Source organism: Aythya fuligula, chromosome 13 (assembly GCF_009819795.1).
Source record: "Aythya fuligula isolate bAytFul2 chromosome 13, bAytFul2.pri, whole genome shotgun sequence".
NCBI lineage: Eukaryota > Metazoa > Chordata > Aves > Anseriformes > Anatidae > Aythya > Aythya fuligula.
In genome coordinates, this window is record NC_045571.1 from 9,484,300 (window position 1) to 9,505,010 (window position 20,711).

General features: G+C 38.5%; 2 long non-coding RNA genes across 12 annotated transcripts in view; one reads left to right on the forward strand and one right to left on the reverse strand.

Moving 5' to 3' along the window:
• Positions 1–20,711, forward strand: part of LOC116494434 — a 232,147-nt gene that overhangs the window by 187,403 nt on the left and 24,033 nt on the right. The gene's annotated exons all lie outside the window — the stretch shown is intronic.
• The window catches only part of LOC116494432, a 90,140-nt gene continuing 76,252 nt past the window's right edge, over positions 6,824–20,711 (reverse strand). For 7 of the 9 annotated variants that reach the window (XR_004253871.1, XR_004253865.1, XR_004253867.1 and 4 more), the window contains 5 exons: positions 19,004–19,310; positions 16,146–16,265; positions 12,051–12,139; positions 8,872–8,958; positions 6,824–8,180 (listed from right to left, as the gene is read on the reverse strand). This is a non-coding gene — a long non-coding RNA (uncharacterized LOC116494432). Of the gene's footprint in view, positions 8,181–8,871; positions 8,959–12,050; positions 12,140–16,145; positions 16,285–19,003; positions 19,311–20,711 lie in introns of all 9 variants that reach the window. The other 2 variants (XR_004253869.1, XR_004253870.1) reach the window with 2 other exon arrangements.

The following is a 20,711-nucleotide window of genomic DNA, read 5'->3' on the forward strand; positions in this document are numbered from 1 at the left end:
TCCCTTGACCATTTTGATGAATACAGCCTGTACAGGGAGCAGTGGGCTGCTACCTCTGATGATGTGAGTTGGTAGCTCCTGTGTTCAAGTGAAATTTTTTGCTGGCCAAATATCTGACTAGAAACTGTAATGACTTGGGTTATTATAGAGCAAAACTCACTGATCAAATACACATTAAATTAAAAGCTGAGATACATTTTTGTAGCTTTTTGAGAATCTAGCACATGCTTTAGAGCATATTCGTGTTAATAAGATAACAAACACATAATGGATGTGGCACTTACCCACCTGAACAACATCTTCAAGGAAAAAAAAAAAAAAGATTGATAAACAATGCATTCCATTAGTTCTCTCTTTTACAACTAATAAACTTCCTGTTCATTAAGTTATTACATGCCATTCCTCATCTTACAAATAGAACCCGTAATTCATTTTTTCCCAGAGCTGCACATTCTTTAAGTCTACAGACTAAATTACCAGAGTACATTTTGTCAATAACGCTTCTGTTTGGTGGGGGAAGGAGGGGGCAGCTAAGTAAAGTAATATGAAATGCAAGCCATTTTTTGTGTCAGAGGTCATTTATTTGCTTCAATATTGCATTTATTCTATTCGTGCATTTGCTAAACGATGATTATTATGGAAATCCCATGGTTAATCACTGTGCTACATTTAAAATGTTCCACATTTTATTGCAGACTCTTACACTTGTGAATCTACAGAGATATCTTGAACAGTAAACTGTCCTTTTGCAATGAATTGCTGACAATCTATTAGTTCAGTTGCGCATTTACTGAAAGATAAAGGCTTTCTTCTGCAAGCAGTGGGAAAGCCGCAGAGGCAAACAAAAATCATCCATATTCTGCAGTCCAAAACCAAAAGACTTGTCGTTTCCTGAGCCAGAAGAGCCCAGCACAGATGCAGGCAGCCAGTGAACCTTTCTGTGTGGGAAGTTATATGGGACTAATTTGTGTCCTAGACCAAGTTTCCAACACTACTCTTCTCACCAGGGCTTGAAGTGGGATTAGTGTTCTCTGAGTATAATATATAGTATCTATTTGGAAAAAAATACAACCCAGTGATAAAATGCTTGCCTGGGGAGTGGGATAGAGCGGTTGGGGCTCTTTGCAGCTTACAGTGATTTAGAACCACTTCTGCTGTCCAGAAAGCAGGCAATCAAGATGGGGAAAAAAAGATGCAGCCTCCAATTTGCTCTCCCAGCCTGGCATTCAGCTGGATGCTCAGGTACAGGTCCCAGTGGGTACCCCATAAGAAAGCGTTCTGTGAGGAGGGGCTGCAGGAGAGAGCTGGGGGTGGCAAGGCAAATAGGCCATGCAGCAGCACCTCCCATACCCCCAGACCTCCCATGCCCCCAGTTCAGGGGTAGGGAACAGACCCTGGAGAGCATCCCAGCACCTTCCTTGTGGAGGAGCTGCACCAACCCTGGGGATGCTCTGAGCCTCCCCCATCTCTCCCCCTTCTCATTAGAAGCTGTCTGCTTTTTCCTTTCAGTGGAAATGAGCAGCCGTGAGCAATCATAATTTTCACCAGAGGGAAAAAATGTCCTCCCCCCAACACCTGTCCCTTGGGGAATTAGATGGTTCAATTTGCTGCAAGCACACTAGCAATTAAGCATCACCTATATACGGGGACAGCGCTAAGTCAGTATTAGTCTGAGTAAGGAAAGGGATGAGAAAGATTAGCAATGAACAGGAGTAGTCAAGGCTGGATGCTATTAGGGGGATGAATAACATTTTAACCGATCCCTATGTGTCCAAAATACTGTATTGTATTACCATACTTGAATATCAGCTAGTACTTCTTCCCATTAAGTTTGTTCGACAAATACATAGGCAATTGTTGTCAATGGAAGAAATAATAGTCATTAGAAAGCACTTTTTTAAAAAGAAGAGTTGTAAAAGGGTGCTATGACAACAAAACAATGGAGTTATGACAATTAAAGACTGAAATATAAATGAGATCAATGAAATATACAATGTTTTTTTTTGTTTGTTTTGTTTTTTGTTTTTTGTTTTTTGTTTTTTTAATGGAATAATTAATAAATGAAAGGGGAACAAAAAGTTTCTTGCTGATGCTTTTACCCATATCATTTCTCTCTCTTGGTCTTATCTCTATCCAGACTTGAACCCCACTGAGAATATGTTCAGACTTTACAGTATGGGAACCATGCTGCCTTGGCTATTTTATTGCTTTAAGCTAACTTCTGAAGCACATAGAAATGTGCAATTGCTTCTATGACAGCTCTCTAGACATGCCCTCATTGAAGCATTTGTAAAATTGGATTGATCTAGATAGCCAGATAGTGAAATATTCAGTATTCTAGTGGAGTTTCTTTATCTACCGTCACTCTTTATTGTGATTGTAGCCTGTGTAATTTGATTACCAATTTGTAACCTTAGCACATAATATATGAAAATCAGCAGTGATCTGAAGACACTGGAAATGTTCAGAAGAATCGGAAAAGTAGAATGGGAGCTGTGGGCCTTCCGCCCACAGAAATTAATGACTGCTGGCAGCTGGAGTCTAGCCTCCAAACCTCTAGCACAATGTAACTTCATTTACATGAGCTGATGCCTCTTGAGACCCCTACTCTGAGTATATGGGGTATTTTTGGGCTTCTGCTTTATGTTCAAAAAAAAACAGCCAACCACTACCACCAGCACCACCACCAAAAAAAAAAAAAAGCACAACAAAACATGATAATCTCAAAGCTTGTTGCTTTCTTTATCAGGGAAAGTTTTAATGAGAAAGTTTAACTCATTAATGTTATGTTTTGTACTAATTAGGTGAAAGTGTTTTTTCCTCTGCAAGCTGTTCCTGTTATCTGGCAGTCTTGAGCTAGGAGGTAGCATCCATAAATAGTGCTGGTTTACTTTAGTCTTTCTTATTTTTAAATTCAAATCTGCTATTGACTACTATAGCATTTATATTCTGTAGGCAGAAGAAAAAATAGACATTTAGGAGCTACATGCTGTTTCTATAGTTCCAGGACTGTGATATATATGCTCAACCTTTCTGCTATAATGTATGCTGTTTCAGTAGGAAGACAATTTATGATTCAAAATAATACATTTGACAACATGAACAGTCTAGGTCACATCTAGCAACTTAAGCATGTATTCTTGCTTATTGTTATTCAAAAAAAAACAAAGCTAGTTGAGATCAGCATTCATTGCTGACACGCTGGCTATCCTTGCATGCCGGCTGTTTTTATTTTGCAGTCCTATCATGAGCTGCTGTGATCCTCTATTTTTTTTCCCTCCTCTTTTTTTTTTTTTTCCTACTGACTGAATAAATTGCAAGTCCTGGAGCTGCTCTTGGTAAGCTGTAATTCTTGGCCATAAGACCTATATGTTTAAACTGAATGATCCACTACTCGGAGGAGTGACGGCTTCTTTTATAATCCTCTTGTTCTGGTAGACAGTAAACCATTGCTGTATACTATGAAGACAGGGGCACACTGACCATACTTGGGTCGTTTCCTGAGTTTTGCAGGTACTTCTGTCGGTGGGGCTCCTCATAACTCACACATGCAGGTCCTGTCATGAGTCATGGTATTTTTTTCTCCAGACTATATGTTTAATATTAGAACTCCAATAATTCCTGGTAGTGTTTGTTCCTCTCTTTGAAGCCAATTTAAATATGTATTTTATATTCGAACTCATTTTTAAGGATGTTATTATTCCTACTAGCATTTCTTCATCTGCCCAGAAAATGTTTTTCTTTTTCCAGACAGATTCCATTCCTCCTACCTCCTATTTGCTCAGACACCTTGTAAGTGCAGAGCATTACTGTACTGAGAAAGCATGGCTTTTTCACTGACTTTGTGACTTTGACAATTGCACTTACTGTAATTTTTCTTCTCTCCTGTCCATCTTTCAATCCAGCAATATTATTTTATGTTTTTTTTTTTTTTTTTTTTTTTACTTGAAATTCCTTGGTCTTTGCTTTAAAGCCAGGCATGACGAACTGGACAAGGCTGGGATGCATAAGAAAGGAGAGGACAAGATTGTTTTCCACAGAACAATCAGAAAACAGATACACTTGGGCAGTCCTGCTCTGTAACATTGCATTAAGGACAAATGCATGGTGCTACATTGCATGGCTGTCTGAACATGAACGAATAATACATATTTTCATGGCTTCTTTGTATGACATTATTTTTCATTCATAAAAGCAAGGCTACATACGGTAATTTTTGACATGTTGGATATTATGATTGAAAAAAAAAACCACCCTGCAAAACACCAAAGACCACTCTTCTCTTGCTTTTACTGGGTTTCTACTAGGAAGTAGTATGAATTATGATTTCATGAGAAACTGTGTTTTCATGTTTTTAAATATAATATCTAAGTACAGATTTTATTTTCCTGTTTAATTTATTCTCTGGCCTTCAGTGAATGCACTGGGCTGATTAAATTATTATTGCAATAATGAGATTTGACACAATCTATGCCAGTTACCTGTGTGACCTGCTAAGTAGGTTAATTGGCAACCCTGAATAATTATCAGTCACCTCATCCTGCTGACTGAGAGTTTGACAGTAAATGAAACATAAAGGTGCTGAAAAAGACAGTTTTTGATTTTGATTTCTGAATTGCTTCAAAGAAACCATTTAATAGTAGCTTTTTTTAAAATGCAGAAATTTTAAAATAGCTTTTGAACATTTTGGTCATATGAAAATATAGATGTTTGCTCTTCTGTATCAATATGGTTTCCTATGAGAAAAAAAAAAAAAAAAAAGTCGTCTGTGGCATATTAGATAAACAGATTCCCATTCTGCAAATTGCTTGTACAAATGAATTGTTGCATCCTCTGAGAGTGAGATCAGCAGTAAGCAAAAATCCAAAAAGTCCATGTGATTTTTGTGGTGACATTGCAAGAATCATGCTTTAATGCTTTTTTGTGAAACCTTGAGAACTAGAAATTAACTTTTATTGTTCAATGAAAGCTGTGAGTCTTCTGTATTCCCATTTCTCCAGGAAATAGAGTTTAGAAAAATAAATATTATGGTACCTGGTGACACTGACAAGTATTGTGTATCTATCTTTTCTACTTTTTTCATTTTTGAAAAGCCAAAATAGTATTTCTTTCTGCTCTAGGAAGTAGAAAATTGGAACTTAGAGAGGAAGCAAAATAGACTCCTGGGGATGAGAAGATAGGGAAAAATACACAAGATTTAAACGTGCACTCTTTTCCCAAGTTAAACGGCTTAAATTAGAGGTCCAGAACCATGGTCTTGGTCAGACTTTGCCCAAAGCCATTCCTCCAGCCTGGCCAGAAATCCCCACAAAACTTGGGGTAGAAAGAACAATCAATCAAGGACCCCCTTCCTTGTTATCAACAGCTAATAAGTGCAGGATCAGTTGTCTTCACAGGGACACCTTGGAGAGCCTGCTTGTGCCCCAGGAGCCAGGAGGAGATGCTCTGCCTCCTGCCTGGGGAACCTTGCATCACCGCCCTGAGCCAGCCCTTCCCCACTGCATCCCTGCAGCTTGCAAGCACAGGTATGGCAAACCAAGCACACAAACACTTAATTTTGGCCAAGTTAAATCTGGTTTTCCTGTGCCACCTCGTACTAAATATCATCACAGTTTTGCAGAAATAAGAAGCTCGCAGAGTGCCTATGTCACAGCCCCTCTGCCTGCCACAGCCATTCCTCATCCTCCAGCTCCATGTAAGCATACTTCTGCTGGAAAGCAGAGAGTGCTGTGTACAGAAAAAAAGGATTCTTCACATAGATATACCCAATCCAAAGCTATTTTGATCTTTCCGTTGGCTTCTGGTCTTTGCAGTGGGCTGACATAATTCAGCAGAAGAGCCCAGCTAGGATGAAATCACTTAAGCCTGAGCCTGACAAGCGAGCAGAGCTGAGGTTTCAAGACAGCCAGTCACATGTTAAAATCAAACATATGCTCAAGTGTTTTTTTGGATCATGGCCATATTGAACCATAATGACCTAAATGGATTTACTCCCCAGACAAATTTGCCTTTCCCTTTCCTCCTGCACACACATACATTTTCACCCCGTACAATCACATATGTCTTTTTCTAGTTCTTAAGTGCTACTTTTATTGAAAACTTTATGGCCTGTTTAATCTCTTCTAACCATGGCTTTATTTCCTCTCTTGATTTCCTCTATGATTCATCAACTCCTACCCAAAGGATTTCAATTTTACTGTACAAATTTAATCAAAGCAAAATTGTTAAGGCTTATTAAAGAAGCTGTGCTGTCTCTTTGTGCTCCATCATCTTGCCCCCTGCCCCAAGAAAAGGCAAAGAGGGTGCTGAAGATGCACATTGGGTGAAACTGCTGTCTACAAATGGCAGCAATAATGTCTTTCAGCTCACTGCTGGTGAATTTTTTTGCAGGTATGTGGTCCTGATGTCTAAAATTACAGGCATTTAAATGTCAGGTAGCTGGGGAGGAAAAAAAAAGCGGTATTATAGTAGAATAGGAAAGAACTGATGTCTTGGTGATAGTTAGAAGGTCTTTTATTCCTTTAAAATAGCACAGCTTTACAAAGTTGTTATCTTACCTGATAGGAAATAAAGGGCTGCTCATATTTTGCAACTTATTACTTGTTGCTTGTTGATTACATAAGTGTTTTTGAATGAGGGAGCACTCTAAGGTCCTGATAGAAGCTAAACTGACATGACTTCTGTCTTTCCTTTTTATTATGATCATCAATAGTTCACTTGTAAGGAATATAATTGCTCTTTGTGACTGTATTAGACATTCTTTTGGGAGAGCTAGCTAAAATTTGAGAGCAGAAAAGCATTTCTGGAAAAAAAAAAAAAGAAAAAGGAAAAAACCAAAAACAAAAAAAAAAAAAAAAAAAACAACCCACACCATGCCAGACAAATCAATAATAAGCGGACAGAACTGAATTTGAGACTTCTGGTGTTGGGTTAAAGCCTAAATCAAGGCACTAGTGACTCTGTAAAGCCTGTATTTCAAGAAGTGGCTATACCAAAATCAATATTACCATGACATACGTTCTTGCTTTGTTGGAAATCTTCCCATTAATTTGTGCAAGCAAATCCATTCTACAATTATATTTATTTTCTTGAGCTAAAGTCTTCTATTTGGTATGTGTGATCAGTGTACTGTGGCTCTGTATAACTTAACAAAATGTGGATTGTACGTGGTATCACTCACCAGTGATCTCTACTTATGACATTTAAGAAGGAAATGAAATATCTATGCAAATTCTACAATGTGTATGTTATGTACAACTCAGAAATTATTCTTTTCTGGAAAAAGCATATATGCATACATTGGCCATCAGAAACTAGAAGCATGAACTATGCATTAATGATCTGGCAGTCTCCCATCCAAGGTCTTCACATTCTATCCAATATGAAATTACTTAAATGTGCCACATCTCTTTGAAAGGTAAATATTTGTCTACCCATAAAGATTCAAGGGCAAATGAAAATTCTACCTGCCTCTGCTCTTATTCAGGCATGAGTCTTGTGATCACAATCACAGAAAGATCGGAAGCGGCCTCTGGAAGCCGTCTGGTCCCACCCTTCCTTAAGCAGAGACACCCAGAGCAGGTTGCCCAGAACCACACCATGCAGCTTTTGAAGATCTGTAAGGAGAGAGACTCCACAGACTCTGTGCATCCTGTGCCAGGGCTTTATCACCCACACAGTAAAGAAGTGCTTCCTGCTGTTTAGACAGAACCTCTTGTATTCCAGATTGTGACCTCTTGTCCTGCTGCTGAAAATAACACTGGAAATAGCATTTTTATAGGTATTTGTAACTGCTAAGAACCCCCTAAGCCTCCTGTTCTTCAGGCTGAATAGTCCCAACCGTCTCAGCCTCTCCTCAGAGGAGAGGTGCTCAAGTTGATTTTGGCGGCCCTACATTGGACCCTTCCCATTATGTCTAGGTCTCTCTTGTACTGGGGAGCCCAGAACTGGACACAGGACTCCAGGTGTGGCCTCACCACGTCTGAGTAGAAAGGAAGGAGCTCCTCTCTTCACCTGCTGGAGATACTTTGCCAAATGCAGCCAAGAGTACTATGGGCACATTGCTTACTTATGTTCAACCTCATGTCCACCAGGACTCATAGGACTCTGTACTTCTCCTTGTTGAGCTTTGCGGCATTCTTGCAGTCATTTCACATATGCATATCTTCCAAATTGCATTTCTAAAAATACAAATTAGAAAAAAACGGTTTTGATAATATGAATGTGAAAGCCTTTTTATACAATTAATACCCACATACTGTTTGATGCCTAGTAGTGATTACTTCTGCTTCTACAGGAGGTAAGGTGGGGCTTAATAGCTTGGCCATAACTTTATGGTTCCTGCTTAGAACTAGTTTGTGTTGGTCATTTTGGAGCATGCCTATTGCAAACCAGTCTCTTTGTGAGCCTGCCTATATAGACTTGCTTTAAATAAATTTGAAAATAAGGCTTCTGTATCTTTACATTTACATTAACATTTCAAGTAGACACAATCCAGTGTTAGCTTGCTATAAAAGCTGCTCAAAAATCTGAACCTAGTCTCCAAAATTAAACCATTAAACACACCATCCCCAGGCCCCTCTCTTCTGCAGGATTTTAGAACAAAAACCATCACCAATCTTTGAAGAACTGTTTAGTAGAGCAAAACTACTGCATTCCCAGTAGCTCATTATGCTAGAAAAATGCATCTGTCATCACAGGTAACATTTCCTAACTTCCAGTGTCTCTGATTTTTGCATGTGCTAGCAGTCCTCCCTTATCTATCTCAGAAGTATTCCATGTGTGGTATTTATGAGATAATATCCAGGTATGATGTCTAAGCAAGAAAAAGACAAAAACAAAACAAAAACAAAAAACACAAAATGGGCTTACTCAGTAATTCCTTCTGAATAGTGCTTTGAAGATCCTGTTTTCCATTCTCTGATATGACCAAATTATTACTTCAGCAACACTGGTAGCCTGCAGTGACAACACACACACAGCTGAAGTGTTAATAATAGCTCATTTCACACATACGCACATCCTCCAAATTGCATTCCTAAGAATAGAGGTTAGAAAAACCTATTTGATAATATGAATGCGAAAGGGTATTTTTGTACAATTAATACACACATGCTGTTTGATGCTTAGTACTGATTGCTTCTGCTACTATAGGAGATAATGTCTATTTAAGTATGTGAAATAACTATATTGAACGTTAGCCTTGTGATCCCAATAAAATAAAAGTTTTGAATTAATAGATGGTTCTACCATCATTTTTTTTCAGGACATTTTAATGTCTCAGAGTTAAAATCAAAATTTTTCCTGAGATAGAAGGAAGAACTGCACCCTTCTGAGTAAAATAGTCCCTTCAGAACTAGTGAAATATAAGCTTTAAATTTGTATGCGTTTTAAAATACAGTTCACTGCAGCATGATAAAATGTTTAACAAAAGGTAGGTAGAATACACAAATGCTTGAGGGACCAGAGACTTCCTCAGTAATGTGTGATTGTAATAATGAAGTTCAATAACAAACGATTCATTGCGGCTAGAGGTAGTTAGAGATGTAATGGCTGCATCTTCTCCTGATGAATTGCTTTATCAACTTCTCTGGGATTATGTCATATTATGGGAAGTTTCCAACAGGGGACTGAAAATGCAGAAACTCTCTTCACAAAGGAAAACTGCACAAGCGATCGCCCTAGTTTTCATACAGCTTGCACTCTAAATTTTGCTGAAGGAGCAGTTCATTTAGAAGCTAGATTTGGTGCCTGAGTCCCACAGAGAAAGGGGCTGGGCAGAAAGCTCTTCAGCTCCCCTCAGCTTCCTCTGCCCCACAGTGGATGCCAGTTATTGCCTCCTGTGCCATCTCTAAATTATGCAAGGCCACTTTTAAGAACCTGGTCTGTATCTCATGTTAAGAGTAACCAGTCAGAAAGATCCATTAACCCACTAAAAGTCATTTCATAAAGTAAATCAATTTGTACCACCAAAGGAACTATTAAAATTTGACAGGCAACAGTCACAGTTCTGGATGGAAAAAAAAAAAAAAAAAAAAGACCTGAAGAGGTCAGATTCTAAATGGCAATGATTTCATTCAATCATTCAATACCAGTAAGCAATTGCTATCTCTTGTTTGCAATTTAGGAATCTCTTTTGTTCCTGAGAATACAAAACAAGCCAAACAGGCTAGCAATGTACCTTTACTATGCTTTACATACATTTAAGTAGTTTGGACTGAATAGGGCCCTGTCTAGCTTTATATGATGACAGATAAGAATAGAAAATAGCTGTGTTCCTAATTAATGCATTTTCGGTACAATAAATTTCTTCTTGTGAAGTCTGTATGACGGTTGAAGATCCAATTACAGGTACACATAACCACCTGAGAAGCAAATAGTGCCATTAAAATATTTTGCCAGTGTTCGTAAACCAGTGCTTCCCAGAACTCCATCCCTGCCAAGTAAATAACTTTTTGTTTCCTATTAAATGCAGGGAGTAAGGTTACTATGGTGATCAACAGAACACAGAATAAACTCTGATTCATCATAATTGCCACATGCTAGAGGAAAAAAAAATACCTGAACATCATCTTCCAATTTCAGGCTGTATCTCTGAAAAATATTTTGAGACTGTAAAATGATTTGATGATGTCCAAATAACACTGGGTGGTGTATCACAAATATGAAAGTGCTGCAGTAGTTTGCCTCTTCAAACAAAAGTGTTTCGAGTCTCAAGCATTTTAAAACATGATCACAAGCCTTAGATTTTTTGTCCTTTTATTCTATACAGTGAAACACAAAACCTTGATATTTGCAAAGACCTGCAGAGAAATGCACATTTTCACACACACATATCTTTTTTGGTCACGGACACCTCACCTTTGTCTGCTGTTCATTGTCAGTGCCCGGTTGTTTTCGATCCCATTTACTCTGTATTTTGTGTTCAAAGGGCTGAATGGTTGACACTGGGTAGCCACTGAGCAGGGACTGCTTTGATGTCAGAGTCTTGGCAGCTTTTCTGTTTTGATAAGGACACCCATGCTTCTACTTTCACTTACTTGCACTCATTGTTGAATTTGCATTACCAAAGCTTAAGAAAATACCGATTAATACTACCATCTTCTTTCTCAGTAATCTACACTTTGATATGTGTAATCAACACACTCATTTTTCAAATGCATTTCGCACAAAATTAAACACAATGTTATAGTTATTTCTAGTCATTCCCAGGGTTGGTTTCTAGTAATGAAAAACACCTCTGATTACTGTAGAGTTCTGTGACAGTACGTCAGAACTTCTCGATGGGCTTCACAGCATTGTTGAAAATCCTTTAGAAACAAGGAGGGCTTAAAAAAATGGGCATAACTGGGGAAAAGCCAATTGTAATTGCATGACTTTAAATTCTATACAATTTTAGAATATTTCAGTTAATTTTAGCCTCGGTATTTCATCAGATCTACTAACTATACAAATGAATTAAAACAGAAAGATCATCTAACAGTGTGCATACTGACATTCAGAACCCAGAAGTCACCAAAATTTGTACCCACTTTCCATCAAGACTTGAAGAGCATCTTGTATGTCTGGTTTTCCCTACTGTATCCATCCAGTCTAATAAGTAATAATTTCTCCTCTTGCTACCTCTGATGGGTTTTAAGAGAGTGATAATAATGTACTTTTTAATTGTAAGGCTGCACAGGGGACTGAGTGAAAGTGATTGAAATAATTTATGATCCAATGTAAGATACCAACTACTGCCCACTCTGGAGTCTTGAAGCTCTACACAGTTATTTCTAGCAGGTCTCTCTATCAGTTTTATCTCTGGTCCCAGGCTTGCTCTTCCCACAAGCTTTCATAGTGAATTTAAGTTACACAAAGCGTAGCAAAAAATTCTTTTACACTCTTAACAGTTCATAAGAACATGCCAGTGGGTTCAAAAATATGTGAAGCTTTTTCTTCAAAAGGTTGAAAAACAAGAGATTAAAAGGCTAGTAAAATCCAGAGCCCATAGCTTTTATCACTTGATGGTGTTACAGAGGATGTTTCCTTCCCAGCTGAGTCTTCCTTACCTCTAGTACACCAATTCTCAGCTGGAGTAGCTCCTCTTTGCTACCAGGGAAAGAACTGCAGACTCTCTCCAATGCAGGCTTCTATATCTCTAAAGAGAGACAGAGAGACAAAGGGAAAGAGTGTCTTTCATATTTCATATTATTGGCAGCCTTTCCTGAATTTCTTAAGGATTTTGAAACGATATAAAAATAAAGTTGGGATTGTTTTTTTCTTAAAAGACATGCTGCAGTTCAAACAAAAGTCCTCTGATTTATGCCTTAGATCAGACTATAATCTAACTGTATAATCAATTAACCCAGTTATTCAAGAGGTAACAAGTGTCCCTGTTATTGTACATGTCCATTACAAGGTTGCTCTTATTTCATAAGCTAATTGGTGTCATTGTGGTGTCATTCTCTTAAGCCATCACTTCTCCCTAACATGGGTGTCTTTTGTCTTTAAAATGCCATTTTAAATATTGTCAGCACTTGCAGTCTTCTGGACAGTACATTTAAAATCGAAATAGATGTGTCAAATATATCTAGACACTAAAACAGAACTAATTCAATGGAAATCCATGCAGATAAACAATTAATGCAGTACCAGCCCTTCTCTGACCCAAATGTCATTCTTCGTTACAGCTTGCTTGGCATGACTGCACCACCACTGAGCCATACCCTCTGAAAGCACCAGCCATTTTCATTGCCACTTCATAAGAGAAAAAAAAAAAAAAAAGACAACGAGCTCCCCAAAACTTAGCTGCCTGCAATTTTAAAAAAGGGCTCCGTCAGTTATGACTAATAGCTATGTATGAGTAATGTCTTTGTGGCAAGAGTATAAACAGTCCTTTTAACGGTGTTTTTTTAAATTGAAGAAACACCTGGATAATGGGTACCTGAAGAGCTGCTGAGGCTACGTGTCCTGCAGCTCACAAGCTTCAGCCTTTTATGAGATGAATATGACTGCCATTCCCCAACTGGTATATATATAAATGCCCGTGTAGTCCTCTGACTGTCTCTCTAAGCTGTGTTCCCTGTAAAATATTCATCTCTTCCTGTTTTTACCTGGCACTATCATGGAAAGCAAATGTAGTAAGAATATGGGCAGGCCAGCAAACAAAGCAGTCTTCATCTCAGAAAACAATCGAGTTGTTTTTCCACATTACTCCAACATTAGTGAAGGCTCAGGCAATCAACAATTGTCGGTTATGCCAAACTGTAGACAGAATACACACTTAAAATCCTGGATTAAACTTTAAATACAGTTCTTAGTTTTGCTACTAAGTTTCTTCCTCTGTGAATTTGCCCATGAGATTTTTTTCTTCCAATTTTGCTTCTCTAAACAAATACAAGATTTTCCAGCCATGCTGGCAGCACAGGCTGCACACATAAATGACTGGAAGGCAGTCAGACACAATGGTAAGTCAGACACAAGGGCCATTAACAGAAAGCTGGATCAGTTTGACCACAAAGTGTTCAGGGGCTGCTGTTATTAATTTTTGTTGGGTATTATATTCTCCAGTATAAATTATAGGGGAAGAAAATCATAAAGAACATTCATAAAGAATATTTGATGAGGGAAGTTGGTGCCTTAGTGGGAGATTTCAATGAGTTATTTCTTACCAGGGATAAGCTTCAAAGCAAGGGCTGTGCACAATGTTTCAAAATCTACCAGCTGCTGAGACTTACACTCAAGGTGGGGTAGCTGTGAGTGGAGATAAAGGTAGACAGACCAATGTCTTTAAGCTCAGTCTTTGTAGCTTTCCATGTCAAAGCAGGCAGCAACATAGGTTCAGGATAAAAATGTTTTAACAATGACTTCCCAAGCAGGAACTTCAGCTTAAAAGTGGCATGCACAGCCAAGTAACTGTGAGGATAAAACACAGATGCTGATGCACCAGATCCTGGGGTTTAGCTGTCCTACCCAGAGCACTCAGTGTGTTCAGCCTTGCTCTTTCCATGGGGAGAATAAGCAGCACCTGCCTCTTGCAGCCCTCTGGCTTGCAGGATATTGGGCAAGAGCAATGCAGCCTGAGAGAGTGTTTGCTTCTCCTGCGTCATTCTTCCTGTCCAGCCTCCTCCCTTTTTGTAGCTCTGGATCCCAGGCTGCAATTCTGTCAGTACCTGACTGGCTCAGGAAAGCCTGCAACACCAGGACAAAAGGAACAGACTTTTGTTTTCCTGGTCATTCAGTGATACTTCTTGGATGTGCTTGCAAATGGCATTATTTTAAAAGACAACTTTGCTACTTGGCAATGTGCTGGAGGGATTTCAGGAATCAGTGTCATCTGTTTTAATAGCGTCAGTCTGTTGAGATGAGAAGACACATTTTTAATTTGAGTGGTAGGAATGAGGAATTTTTGTTTGTTTTCTTTTGTCGTTGTTTCTCTTCTCTGCCTTGTTAATAAGTCCGTGGAAATTTTCTTACACAGACGTTTTATTCCATATTCCAAGCACGATCTATTTCAATGAATTCTTGATATTGCCTTACAAATCCAAAACCACGCCCCAAGTTATTGTAAAGGCTTAGCATGGCCAGCAGCAGGAGTTGTTGTGCCAATCAGCATTTTCAGTATCCTCAGTCTTAGCTCAGGTATAAAACACCATACACATCTACATCTATCCTTCTGTTTGTCTTTGATTATTCTGTATGAAATGTTTTTAGGTAGCAAAGGAACATTTTTCCTTTCTTTTCGCCATTCTTAAAGGCTTTTTATTTGCTTGAGCTGCCACTCATCAGGAACTCAGTAAACGTCATCAAGATTTTGCTGCTGCATATAGGTGTACAAGCCAGCAGAGTTTCCTGGAAAACAAGAGACCTGAAGCACAGATAATTCAAGAATGTCTGCACTAGGCCTCTCTTTGCACCTCTGAGCACCCCCACACAAGTATCACAATAAGTTGCCTTATCCAGCACATGGAGCAGCTGAGATACTAACACACAGTACACTTGCTACCCGGCAGTCAATGTCCCAGAGCAAAACCAAACAGGTTGCTCCCCTTTCATGAGTTCCCCACAGCGTACTTAACACAGAGCACCCCAAAGAGGTATCTTCATGGCATAGTTAATATATTTTACACTTATTCCTTAGTATCTTCTTAGTACTGTCACTGAATGAATACACTTAGGCCAGTTTTCTTTAGACTATGCAGCAGCCTATTTTTTTTTTTCCTTGCAAATGTGTATTTAGCTGAGTAAAGCAGAAAAGTGTCCACATGGATTTCTTTCAGAGCACAGCTTCCAATTCCAAAACACCTGTAGTAAACTGGCTTAAAATAAGTAAATGGTTTGAAACTGGCCCTTTCATCCTACTACTAACATCTGCAAAAAACAATCACCCTCTTTTCCCTCCTGACACACAAGAAGATGCTGTTGTATTTCAGATTGTCTTGATGAAGAATGAATGTTAATGCTCTAAAATGTAATTTAAATGCAATTAGGGAGAGATGTTATTAAAAATCCTATTAAAAATGACGGAAGTTCCAATTTTATGTTACCCATTTTTAAAATGCCTAAATAAAAAAAAAAATGCAAGTGCAAGAACTGTACCCAAATAAATTACATTTTAACGGTGGAACTAATCATATTTCTACTTATTTTTTAACATTAATTCACTCAGGATGAATTTCACCCTGAGTGAAATATTCTGCAATCATAATGTTTTGAATTAAACTCCAGTGAATACCTTCTTCCTGATTTGTAACAACTGATTTGATGCAGGAGGGGGAAAAAAAGAAACCAACAATTTCTGGAGTGGTCTGTCTATATGACACTTAATTAATTGGCAGCTCATTTATTACTGAGTTCCTATAACACTTCTGATAGGATTACAGGGAACATTCCAATAAACTCTCTACTGTGCTTGAAGCAGGAAATAATTAGCTTTCAGTTTTCTTCAGCTTTAACCAAAATCAAGCAGTCCTGGCAGAAGGGGAATCTGAATTTCTACTTCAAAACACTTTTGTTAGCAAAAACAGAACAAAAGAGATATGACTGGTTTCAGAACTTGAGACCTCTTCAACCTGTTAACAAACAGACTTCTGTGGTTGATTCCTTGCAACTTCTTAACCAGAAGGTCTAAACAGGATGTCTGGAGCTCAGCTGTGTATACTTACAAGATGCTAAGCGGTATCTATATGGTCCTGAAGAGGTCATCCTTATTGCTGGAGTCTCTGGGTGCAGGAACACAGCCATTCAACGTGCTCTCACATTGCTGTCCTTTACTTATCCAGGTCCTTTAAGACAGACAAAAGCCTACATAAAAGTGTAGATCCATTACAAATGTACAGATTGTCACTAACTGTCTTTAAGCAGTAAAACAGTGATTTTGGAAACTGCTACTTATTTCTCTTCTAGCTTGAACATGTTTTCTGTTTGGTGAGGAATTAAAGAAGGCTATGGTTCTGTTTCAAAAAATAGTCCCATACATATTTCCTAAGGGTAACTTTTATTCGGTACCAGTCTTAGTTTTATTATCTGTTATATCATTTCAGGACAGCTGGGTTGTGGCAGAGTAATTCTACAGCCCCTCACGGGATCAGCCCAGTGTAAGTCACATACTTGGCTATAGCTCATCGCTGTGACATACTGATACTGCCCTGCAGGATTTAGTGCCTGAGGACTGTGTTGGAGAAGGGATATTTATACCCAGAGGAGAGGGAAGGTTGTAGATGAGAAGATTTCTAATGAGTGGCTTTCACTCATAACCCTGATCTGCTTGTATTTCTTTTCCCTGGGGGAAAACATTCCAGTTAAGGCACCTTATGTTGCCCAAGGGTAAATGAACATGTTGCCACAATGCTGTAATTACTCTGGACAATCAGGAGGTGAGGACAGATGTCTCCATTTCAGAAAATGAAATAGCATTACACTCCTCATTGGACTACTTTTATTTCTTCAAACGGCCTGTGGGTGGTCCCCCACTGCCAGGATCCTTCAGAGGCCTTTGTCTTAGTAGTGGCACTTAGATGACAAGAGCTTGGAAGCAACAATTGCTCCTTTGACCTGAGCATTCAGTGACACATTCAGGATTTTCCAGGCTGTTCTGCCTAGGAGAAGAAACTGGTGCTGGAGGCTGGTGGCTCTTTGAAGCAGACCTGTGTTTTTTTTTTTTTTTTTTTTTTTTTTTTTTTTTTTTTTTAAGAAAACAGACATGTTTCCTTGAATGCTGGAGGAATCAAACAAGAAGCAGCATCTCTGCTCAGAGTGCTCACAGCTTCTTTATGTTGGTCTGCCAGGCTGAAATGTCCTCTCGCGTTTGTTTGTTTTTTCCCCTCTCTGTTTTTTCCTCAAGTCTGCACTTCAGAAAAGTAGAGGTGTGGTCTCCCTCTGTCTCTCACACACACAAGTACACACACACATTGCTTCCACAACAGAAATATCCTCTGTCCCCACTATTAATGGTCTAGAGTCACTCCTCACACAGGTTTTGTTGGGGCAGGATAGGTGCAGGTAGGTTGCTCTAGCACCTTTTTAATCTAAGCATTTAGCAGCATTTCAATATTGAGAAAAAAAAAAAAAAAAAAGCCAGCTGGATCACATCATATACATTGAACTCTGTCATCTCTTTTGATTAGCAAAGCGTGAGACAAAATATGCTTTGTTTTGTTTTTAATGAAAAAGTAATAAAGATCTGACCTAAAAGTAATAAACATTCTGACCTGACTTCGGTGCAGTAATGAAGGTACATTGCTAATTCAGGCTTCATTGGATTACCAAAATAATTTGGAAGGCAAATATATTTTTATTAACATAGTGGTTTTGTTTTATACTATTTATTTACTATACAACGTTAATACAGTGTGCCTGGCTTCACAGGTTAAGCAGCATATTTTCCATAATTTTATCTGGTAGTGTAATGTATTTTTTGTTTCTAAATCTAAAATCTATGTTTGCAGGAAATACTGGAAATGTATTTCTTTTCATGGCAGGGTATGTGCAGTTTTATTAGAAAAAAAAAAAGACTATACACAGTTGTAGTTTCTGAGCTGTTCTGCAGAAGTCTGAATCTGTTGTGCAAAAAAGTCTCAATCCTACCTTCTAACTTACCTATTTTTTTGTATGCAGCTGTGGTAGAAATGGGCTATTTTTGGTGAGAGAGAAACAGGAGGAACATATTTATATAACTGCTGCCCCCCCCGACAGATTGTACCAGTCCATGAGTGAGTTATTTATACATTCTCCTCTGAGGAAAACACTAATAGAAACCATATCCTCTAGCAGCAATCTCAACTCATCTGCTTTCCTGGCTTTCTCTAAGGTGATGGAGGAGTTCTGGTGGGATCACACCTCCTGTGTAAATGGGATTTCAAAAGACACCATTTGTTAAAGTATAACTCAACACTCTTGGGCACATTTTTCATCTTAACGTTGACTGGACAAGACAGAATCCCTATTGGAAAGAGGAAATGTTGACTTTTTGTTCTAGTGTTTAATCAAGAAGTATCTGATTTGGCAACAAATCTGCTAACTAGTCTCTTTGCTCCACAAGCATTTCAACTACATTTAATCACTCTGACACCAGACTATCTTGAGAGCTCTTTGCATGATTGGTAGCAGAAGAGGAATTATTTGCCATAGGTTGGTAGTTAAGATTTCATTTTTCATCAGAAAAATTCAATTTTTATGCAGAGGCATGCCTCTCCCTGGACTGAGTAAGTGCTACGTGCACTCAAAAGCAGCCTGGCTTTAGGTTGTCCTAAGAGCTCTACCCAAGCCCCATCTGAATTGAAGAACAGAAACTGAACATCAGCACCAAGGATTGGCTGTAAATGGGTGCAGAATTACTTAAACCTTTCAGAAGCCCATGGTTGGAGTTGCCACCTTCCAGTTTTTTTGGCTTTCACATTTTCCCCCAGGACTCAGTGCAGATGTACTCATCCCAAATTATAGTGCTGACTTTGTGGAGTCCATCAGAACTCACATGTTCTGTGCATAAAACCCCCTCACATCAGCCATGCTTTAAGCTCCTTACCGCAGAGAGCATCCTAGGCATCCTACCATGGCTGCAGGCCTGCAGCTCCTCTTCCAGGGGCCGGCAGCAGTTGACAAGGCTTGGACACATCTAATGCTCATCCAGGGAAGGGCTTACAGTGGTGACAGCCAGTTCTTCCATAGCTCATCCATGCATGGGAAAAGCAGGGAGCCAGGTGCCAGAGTTTCTTTGTGATTTAGCATACACATGCAAGAAGGTTTTTCTTCTTAGCATTACCAGCAGCAGAGTGGAAGGGTGAAGTAGGATTAGTATTCTTGGTCTGTATTTGAGTAGATCTGGAATAATTCTTCATAAAATATAAGGGATATTTAGTAGATGGTTGAGGGTATATCTTAATTAATCTCTCTGCCAATTAAAAGATGGAAGTTCTAATTAAGATGACCCCAAAGCAATTATTTAGACTTGTCTATTTACATTAATTAGACTACCAAAGCATTAAGAGTAAGATTATGACTTTGCAGAAGTCACAAAGTCCATTTTCCATGTTGAAGTACTACACCACGCACTACATTTTCTCACAAAGGGAAGACCTCACAATACTTGCACTGTCTCCAGCACAGTATTAATTTTGTCCCTCAGGACTTCAACTCTAAAATCAAATTAAGAGACTGGTGATTGTGTTGAAGTGGTGGGTCACAGGCTTTGCTCTGATGATGAGGAGGATTGATGTAGAAATATTTATTTGTCGTACACAAAGTGGAAGTCCCCTTCCAGGTGGCAACAACTTTTCACTCCCACTTCAGTATTCACTGAATTAACAATGAATCAAGTGTGATATAACTATCACTATTTAGCATATGAATTTATTTGTGTTTTATTCTTTTCTAGAGTAAATCTAATCTATTCATAAAATGCTTTGGTACCTTGCTGATTAATTAGAGTAAGTTAACACCATAAATACTCTTAGAAAAATGTACGGTTCATGACTCAGCAAGCACACGCTCTCAGCAGAACAACTTGAGTGATTCAAGAAACTCAACTGGTGCAGGAGATGGGCTTCCCACAGCTGGTGGCTTGTTGAACTATGATCTCAATAGCTCTAATTTGATGAAGTAAGTTTCTAGTGGTCCCAAAAGTCATTGTCTGAATCAGTCAATTCATAAAATTACTCTGCTTTTATATAGGTGAACATTGTAAACTGCCAAATTCCTTAAAAACCTTTCAGAGTATGTTTGGAATTGGTTTTTATAATTGTTAACAGCATTGTGTAATGCAACAGAGAACCATATTCTTTTAAAATGTTCTTGCTTGTCAAATGTATATTTTACCTGTTCAAATGTTCTCGGTATTTTGGCAGAAAGACATAAAAACAATCTTTTTTTTTTTTTAAATTATTGAAGGAACGAAAAATATTGTATATAGTAAAATGATTTTCTAAAGAACCAATTGAAACAACAGCATCTAGCATTTAAACTGTTTTAGAGAATATGTTATCACTCTTGAAAAAGAACAGGATCAAAAACAGAAATCTCTTGGAGATCTAGGTATGTCCATTGGCATTCCTGTGCTCGGGAATGCCCAGCTGACATCATGGAGGTAGATGGGAAAGGAATCACAGAACACAGACACATTCTCCTCAAAAAAAGTGTAATCTGTTTTAGCTTCAGGCACCATACAAATACCAATATGCCTTCATTTAACACAGCTCTTATAGTCACTGCCATTTAACTTTCCATCTGCAAAAATT